The sequence below is a fragment of the Solanum stenotomum genome, chromosome 9 (assembly GCF_019186545.1).
Source record: "Solanum stenotomum isolate F172 chromosome 9, ASM1918654v1, whole genome shotgun sequence".
NCBI classification, from domain to species: Eukaryota; Viridiplantae; Streptophyta; class Magnoliopsida; order Solanales; family Solanaceae; genus Solanum; species Solanum stenotomum.
The window spans coordinates 36,981,448-36,990,266 of NC_064290.1; the positions used below are offsets into that span (position 1 = coordinate 36,981,448).

Consider the following 8,819-nt stretch of genomic DNA (forward strand, 5'->3'; position numbering starts at 1 on the left):
GGAATTAACAAAAATAAACTATTGAGAAAATGAAACCTTTGGAGTTTATCACTTTTAACCACATAAAAATGGAAGTCAACCAAAGTATCTCCTGAAAAGGCAAGCAACAACGTAAAATACAAATTTAGACCCTCATTCCTACAAATAATAACCAAAAGCTTAGGATAAAAGACAGGAAAAAGGCGGTAGAAGGCGCCAAAAAGTAATTTCTCTTCAGAGTACAACACATGTTTAACTAAACCACGCATAAAATGTTGGAAAATAGAAATAAACTATGTACAAACTATGCATTCAAGTCTACTGTATTTTTTTTTCCTTTTTGAATGCAATTTTATGGATTATGATGAAAACTAGAAGTGACTTCAATGAGCAAAGCAAGAAAAGAAAAACCTACTCCTTTGTATCTAAGTGCAATTTGAGCCCTGATTCATCAATAAGTGATTGTAGCTCTTTCTGGTAATTCTCAAGAAGACTCTCGTTGGAGTTGAGGTCACTAGAATCCGCCAAGCAGGAGTTTTTTTTTTTTGAACTTGGTAAGGTTGTATGATATCACAAAACAGTACATGGGTTGTACTGTAACCTTATATACAAAAGCCCCAAATTATTACTGCTCTATGGCTAAATTGAGTCTAAAACATCAATTATAGAGACAATATCATTTGAGTATAACTGATTACACCAAAAACATAATAGCAAAATGCAGTTGAGCTTCACTTTCTGCACACTATTTTCTATGCTCTCAAAACACCTAGAGTTCCTCTCTTTCCATATTGCCCACCATATTGAAGCAGGGATAAGTCTCCATCTGCCTCTGTCTTTTGCCAGTACTCCTGCTTCCTCCCAGCTCTTTAAAGCCTCTGAAACTTTCCCAGGCATAGTCCAGGAGATGCCTCTGTGACTCAAAAAAATCCTCCATAATTGTTGAGTGTACTTGCAGTGTAGAAACAGATGATTTACATTCTCTAAAGTCTCCCCACACAAGCATCTAGAGCATAAGGTTATCCCTCTCTTCATGACATTGTCTTGAGTAAGAGTTGCTTCCTTGGCCAACAACCGGACAAAGCAAGATACTTTGTAGGGTATTCTGCTTTTCCATATTTGTTTCCATGGCCAATTTTTAATTTGTTGGTTTTTCTGATCCATTAGCTTATAAGCTCTACTAACTTCGTATACTCCTCTATTGTTTCCTGTCCACCATAGAACATCCTTCCCTGTTTGAAGTCCATTGAAAGGTTCCACTGTGTTAAGAAAATCAGCTACTCTCTGAACCTCCCAGTCATTTAGATGTCTTCTGAAGTTGAAGTTCCACCCCTGTAGTGTCCATAAATCTACTATAAACCCTTGCTGAAATGTAACTAAGTTGTAAACATCAGGAAATAACTCCTCCAAGTTGCCTTTCTCATGCCAATTATCCTTCCAAAACATGGTCTTTCTCCCATCAAAAACTATCACTTTTGAGTTGTTCTTCACTTCATCCCATAGATTCCTAATGGACCTCCAAAGGCTAACTCCATAAGGAGTAGTCACCTCTTTGGTCATCATTTGTCTTCTGGCATATATATTTAGCCTCAATCACCCTTTCCCACAACAGTTGGTTACCATTTGCATATTTCCATAACCATTTCATTTGAAGAGCTTTACTTTACAAGTTTAGGTTCTTAATCCCCAGACCACCATTTTTCTTCCCAGTTATCACTGATTTCCACTTTACCAAGTGAAATCCTTTCTTTTCCTTATTGCCCTGCCACAAAAATTTCCTCTAATACTGTCCAGCCACTTGGTGACCCCTGGTGGGATAGGAAAAAGGGACATGTAAGTTGGAAGAGCATCAAGTACTGAATTAATTAGTGTCAATCTTTCACCCATAGACAAGTATTGTGTTTTCCACCTGGCTAGTTTTTTTTCACACTTCTCGATCACATTGTTCCATATATCTATGGACATAGATTTGGCTCCTAAAGGTAATCCCAAGTATGTAGCTGGCAGAGTGCCAACTTCACCTCCAAGGATTGTTGCTAACCAGCTCATGTTGTTGACTACATTAATAGGGTACATTAAACTCTTTCACCAGTTGATATGTAGACCAGTGACCCCTTCAAACAGAACCAAGATCAGTCTTAAGTGCTTTAGTTGATCTTCCTCAGCATCACAAAAAATAAGTGTGTCATCTGCATATTGTAGATGTGTCACTTCCAGACTGTCAATCCCTTCTCTTGCCACTTCAAAACCCTTTATCCAACCTCGTAAGTTGGCTGTCTTGATCATGTTATTCAGTCCTTCCATAGCAATTAGGAATAGAAAAGGTGACAGAGGGTCACCTGGCTTGAGTCCTCTATATGATTGGAAGAATCCTATTGGAGAACCATTAACTAGAACTGAAAAACAGACTGTTGAAATACATTGCTCCATCCACTTCAACCACTTTTGCCCAAAACCCATCATTTCTAATACCTTCATAAGGTATCTCCAATTAACGTGGTCATAAGCTTTCTCTATGTCCAACTTACAGAGAATGCCTGGCTTCTTCTTCTTAAATCTGGAATCAACAGCTTCATTGGCAATCAAGACTGCATCCATAATTTGTCTCCCTTTGATGAATGCCATTTGTTGAGAATCTACCAACTTGCCAATCACCCCTTTCAGTCTCTCAGTCAATACTTTAGAGAGCAACTTGTGCATACTGCCAATTAGACTTATCGATCTGAAGTCCCTCAACTCCTTGGCACCCTTCTTTTTAGGAATAAGTGCTATGAATGTTGCATTAAAACTCTTCTCAAACACTCCTTGATCATAAAAGTTTTGAAAAGTGTCCATGATGTCCTGCTTCACCACCTCCCAACACTTGATAAAGAAGCCCATAGTAAAACCATCTGGCCCTGGAGCTTTATCAGTTGCACACATCTTGAGGCACCTCAAAATTTCACTCTCATCAAAATGGCCTTGGAGAGCCCCCCTATCTTCCTCTGTTAGGACTGGAAACTGAGTATTTTGGAAGGTAGGTCTCCACTTGATGGTTTCTGAGTACAACCTTTTGTAATACCCCACAATTTCCCCTTTGATTCTACTTGGTTCTTTGGTAGTTTCTCCATGTATCACTAGCTGGTCTATATTGTTGTATCTTTTATGAGCATTTGCCATTTTGTGAAAGAATTTGGTATTCTTATCACCTTCCTTTCACCAAAGAACTCTTGACTTTTGTGTCCATGAAATCTCCTCCTTCTTCAACAACTCCTCATATTTTAGAAGTAATTCAGACTTTTTAGCTATCTCTTCATCAGTGAATACTTTATCTTCCCTCTCAGTATCCAAGTCTGCCATTTGTTCGAGCAACTTCTTCCTTTGTACTCCCAAGTTCCTAGTCTCCTCATTCCTCCATTCTTTGAGTTTGTGCTTCAGAGCTTAGAGCTTGCAGGCCAGGACATAGCCAGGCCTGCCTAAGAAGTTGAAAAAGGACCACCAGTTTTTGACTCTATCAATAAAACCTTCTGTTTCCAGCCACCAATTTTCAAATTTAAAATAATTCTTGTTCTTTTTCCAAGACCCTCCAAGTAGTGCTATAGGGATGTGGTCAGAGCTCAAACTTTGAAGTGGAAGTTGTTTCAGATTTCCGAAATTGTCATCCCNCTGAAAATTCCCTCATGTCTCTAGTTCTGATTGAACAATTCTTCTTCTCGGAGATTATCTAGTGACATTGAAGTCCCCACAAACTGCCCAAGGCCCTTCTATCAGTCCCTTCACAGAACCCAATTCATCCCAAACCATTCTTCTTTCTTTGTAATAGTTGGGAGCATATACTCCCGTGATGTGGCACTTAAAAGACTGAAGTTGGGATTCAAACTTACAAGTTATAGAGTACATTCCTATCTCCAAGACTTCCCCCTTCCAGACCCTCTCATCCCACATAAATAAAATACCCCCCCTCGTTCCACTTGCTTCCAGATATGCTTGTCTAACCCCCACCCCAAATTTGTTTTGCCATTTCTGAGACATTCCCTTCTAATTTTGTCTCTTGAAGACAAATAATGTCGGCCTTCCAACCCCAAACCAAACTATTTACTAGCCTCCTTTTATCTCTATTATTCAATCCCCTAACAATCCAAGACACTAACTTGAACTTCATCGAGAACTAGAGCTAGCATTTCTCCCCTTGTTCCTGCCCCCCATGTTTTTATATTTAACATCAAAGGATACTAAACTTTTCAATTCTTGTGCACCCTTGATCCTTGTTTTTTTACTTCAATATCCTGTTCCATTCTTCTTGCTTGCCTGCAGCCATCTATCTGCATTAAGAGTTCTGTGGCCTCCTCCTCGAGTCCTTGAAAGTCAACCCCAAATATTTTCCCCAATTTTATCAAGTTCTGTTGCACCCAAACCGATGTTTCTTTTTCTCTCCCTTGCAGAATGTATTGTTGTTGCATCATTATTGGTTCAACTTCCTCTACTTCCCAGTTGACAATATTTGTGTTGTCACCTGGGAGAATTATCCCGTAATTGTCACTTTCTGCACTTCTATTGTCGCAGTCTCTTACCTTTTGCCAATCTGCCTCCTTGTTTGGTGTTGGTGAACCATCCCCATTCACAAACTCAGTCATCGTCATTACCATCTTCGCATAAGACTTCCTTTGTTCTGTTTTTGGAGAGGATACATGCAGAGAAATATGTGCTGCTATGTCTTCGGCCAAACTAAAGGCACTGTGGGCTTCTATGGAACTTTGTTTCTCCTCTTGTAGATTGTTGAAAATAACCTTTGCAGCTAAGTCTGGGCCTTTAAATAGATTTTGTGGTTTTTTTCAAAATGGGCTTATGTGAAGAGCCCACTTCAGAGGTCTCATTTAAATGAGACATGTGCCTCCCATGTGCTCTTGGTGATACACTTTTTCCAGCTGTTCCCACATGTTGTCCTCTGACAGAATCCCTGATTTGAAGGGATTTTTGTACTTCTTCATAGAGACTTTCCTCCCTTACCCATTGGGTTAAGCCTTTCTCTAGGTAATGTGTTTCATCTCCTCCATTTGGTTTTTCCGGCATGATCTCATACCGTGGTTTACATTCTGCCCAGATCGGAAAGTGGTATTTGACACCATTTCGGGATATCGCAACCTCCCTTGGAATGCTGTTACCATCATTTGAAACCAAGATTTTGACCCATTTCATATGATTCTTAAGCTCAGTTTCCTCCTCCGTAGCAACCCATCCCCCACAAATTTCACCTATTTCCTTAAAAACCCTTTTGGACCAGAGGTGCAGGGGAATTCCCACTGCTCTAACCCAGATTTTCTCTACAGTTGCTGCTCTTGGAATGCACCCAAGTGTTGGCTTCCACCATTCGAGATGAAATCTGTAGTTTTTCCATCTCCATTGACCATGAATGGTCTGCTCTGCCATGTATCTATTTGAGAACTCGAAAAGGAACATCTCATCATACAACTCATAGATGTTTAATCCGAAGACTTTCTTCCATGTTGTTGTGGACCATCTTCGAATTTCCGCTAAAGTTGGCCCTTCCTTTGACTCCTCTCTACAGTACCCAACTAGACATCTCCCTAATAAGCCATCCTCATGTGCATCCATTTTGTCTAGTACTTCTACGATTCCTTTCTTGCTATTGATCTCGGCTGTGCGTAGGCTTCTGGTTTGCCATTTACTTTCTTGTAAAACACTTGCATAGGGATAATCAGCATCCGTCATCCTTGTGTTGGTTGTCATCTCTTTCTTCCTCTGGTATTTAATGAACCTGGTGATCTTTGAAGCAATGTCCAACCACCCAGCATTATCTGCTATTTCTGGAATGATTAGACCCAGTGGCGGATCTACGTATGCGTGTGGGGGTGCCACGCCACCCCCGAACTTCGACGGAAACTCTATATATACATAGGTATATATATATAATATTGTATAAATATAAAGCGTGCCACCCAGAGAACAAAACTGGCTTGTGGTGCCACGATAGGAGGGCAACTTTAGAAGGCTGATGTTGCGGGTTCGAATCCCATTTGTACCTATTTTTTTGAGAAATTTGCTGCCTTTTTTTTTTTTAAGAAAAAAAAGGCTCCAAGAACACTTTTTTAAGGAAAAACAGCTGGCACATTATTTTATTTTTTTTATAATTGTTAATCGATAAGTCTATTTGGCATCCACGAACTCTAAATCCTAGATCCGCCACTGATTAGACCTGATCTCCCCTCTCTATTTAATGTTATAATGCTTATGAATCTCCCATGTTCATTATGCTTTTTTGTACAGATATGTTCTGCTTCCCTTTCTGCCAGCTTCCATCTCCTAGTTTCCTTCTTTTTTTCCTTTGATGCTTCTTTGAGGCAGACACATATCCACTCCATCACCTTCCTATTCATTGAAGATCTGCGCATCATCTTCCTACTCCTTTCCACCCATTCGTACCACTCAGCCTTATCAGTCTCCCATCTAGTAATATCAAAGGATTTGAACCCTGCATTGAAATAAATTCTGGTTTCCTCCATCCTTTATCTAAAAGATACTAAGGTGTTTCTCAATAATCACAGTGGGTGATTATTGGTGGCTTGAAAGAAAGTCTGATTCCGGTGAAAGCTACCGGAAAAGTGAGATTATCCCTCCTAGAAAGTAGGAGAGAGCAGGAACATTGGGAATTGTGCCTGGGAGCTTTTTTACTTTTAGTTAAAGTTGTCATTTTTAGCACTCCCGATTTCTTTGTCAGATTATCATGGAACACCTTAAGCATTTCCACGGTTGAATGAGATTGCACGGACTCATGTAAGTGCTGGAACTTATTCTGGATTTCCTATGTATTAACCATTCTTTCTTTTAAGCCACCGGGAAGAGAGGCCAAAGCGCTTCAAAGAGGGGAAAAAGGGAGAGAACATCAAATTTAAATCCAAAATGGCATGAAGAAAATTTCTAGTTGGTACACAAACTCAAATCTCTACAAATTCCATGTATGAAATGCAAATTCTTACCTCGTGATACCTCTGACAAGACCCCAGTTATAACCAACATATACAGAGTCAGTAAAACCAACATTAAACCCCTCTTGAACTGAAACTTCTTTCCCTGCCATAAGACCATCACGGTATCCGACCTAATAATTCATCAGGAATTCCAAAATACAAAGTTGAATTTGCAACCAAAAGGGACACAGCTAGTTTTGTTTTCTGGAAGCTATCAATCAGATTAAACTTGTAAGGATACAGTGTGGAATTGGTCATGCCGCCTCTGCCATTCCCTGTCCATTTCAGATGTTTTATCCAATGTATCAGTAGAATCATGACACAAATCTCCATCATCACTCCACACATCGCACCACTCGCTGTCTGGCATTAGATGTTAATTGCAGTCAGCACTATTAACAGAACTATGTACAGGAGAGATCCTAACCAAGAAAACTATACATAGATAAGAGAACATCCCCACTTAGCAAGCATTTAACCAACATATTTTTTCACAATCACGATCAGAGGTTTAATAATGTTTGAAACGAGAAAATAGGGAAGGATAGGAGAGATAATATAGTTCTTTAAGTTTGAATAATCTTTAGCAAACAAAGCAAGGCAAAGGAGAGGGGAAAAACAATGGTTAGTCAACAAAAGCTCAAGTTTTTTTTCATCCAGATAGGCTGAGAGTAGCCAGTGAAGAAAACCTTTCAGAATAGAACTTCGTAAAATGTCAAAGAAGACCTTCAGACTTCAGGCTTCCACTTCGATGGTTATTCCAACAAAAAAAATATGCAATCTAGGAATTAGAGCACCACATCATACCTTCTATTTATGGTAAGGAATTTGATATTCAAATCTTAATAACAAAATGCATTTCTAATTTTCATTATCAGCTTGAAGCAATCAGCTAAAGTTCATACCATGTGAATCATTGTTTCCGGAATTGGTAGTCGGCCTAAGACTTGATTGAAGATTTGACATATCAAAAATGTCAGAGTAGAGTTCATCCTTTATACTGCTTTCCATATTCAAGCCTAGGACAATCAACTGAAATAAATACAAATAAAAAAAATCATTTAACTTCAAATATCATAAGCCAAAAGCAAAAAAAAAAGAAGAAAAGAGATTTGAAGCACAAAAACACTAATATCCATTGTCCTCCTTTGAAATATTACATATAATTAAAGTCAAAAGTTCCCACATGAATGCACAAACTGTATTTTAATAGTAGAAGCTTTCCGGTGCTCAAGGCAAACTAATTGTACATCAGCTACACAATGGAAGACATCCAAGCTATAATCCGGCAAGCTTGACAAAACGCATAATGATCAATGTAGCTTTTGTTCTTCTAATTAATATATCAATAGAAAACCATTAAAAGAAGACTTTGCAAATTCTATACAGTTAAATGATTGATGTAATGTGCCATCCATTTATAGCAATTAATATACAGTAGCTTCCAAGAATTAAATACATTGCACACAACGAAACCTTTTTTTTGGATAAGATATTGCTTAACCATAAACTTTTACATTCCAATTCTTCTTGAATACAGTCTACCAGTTTTTTTATATAGATAGTAACTCAGTTTAAGAAGCAGAGGAATCTTCGTTACTCATTATTCCCCTTTCCAGTAATCAATGATGTAGCTCAGTTTACCAAGTTTGGATTGATCAACTTTTGGTTTGAATACAGTTTGAAAACAGGAACGAACTAAACCATTTTCAACACAAACTTGATAGATCAAAAAGATTTTAAAATGGCTCAGTCAAATTCAAGAATAATAGGCAGGTCATCTAATTTGGATGAAAGAATATTGTTTTGATCTGAAGGTGGACACAACCTAGAGTAACATGTAGTAGTCCTAATCTATAATTAGGCTGCAGATTA

The 8,819-nt window shown here is 38.5% G+C and overlaps 1 pseudogene; it reads right to left on the reverse strand.

The window, feature by feature from the left end:
* Positions 1-390: 390 nt before the first annotated feature.
* LOC125876324 (uncharacterized) lies at positions 391-7,992 on the reverse strand (annotated as a pseudogene).
* Positions 7,993-8,819: the final 827 nt, after the last annotated feature.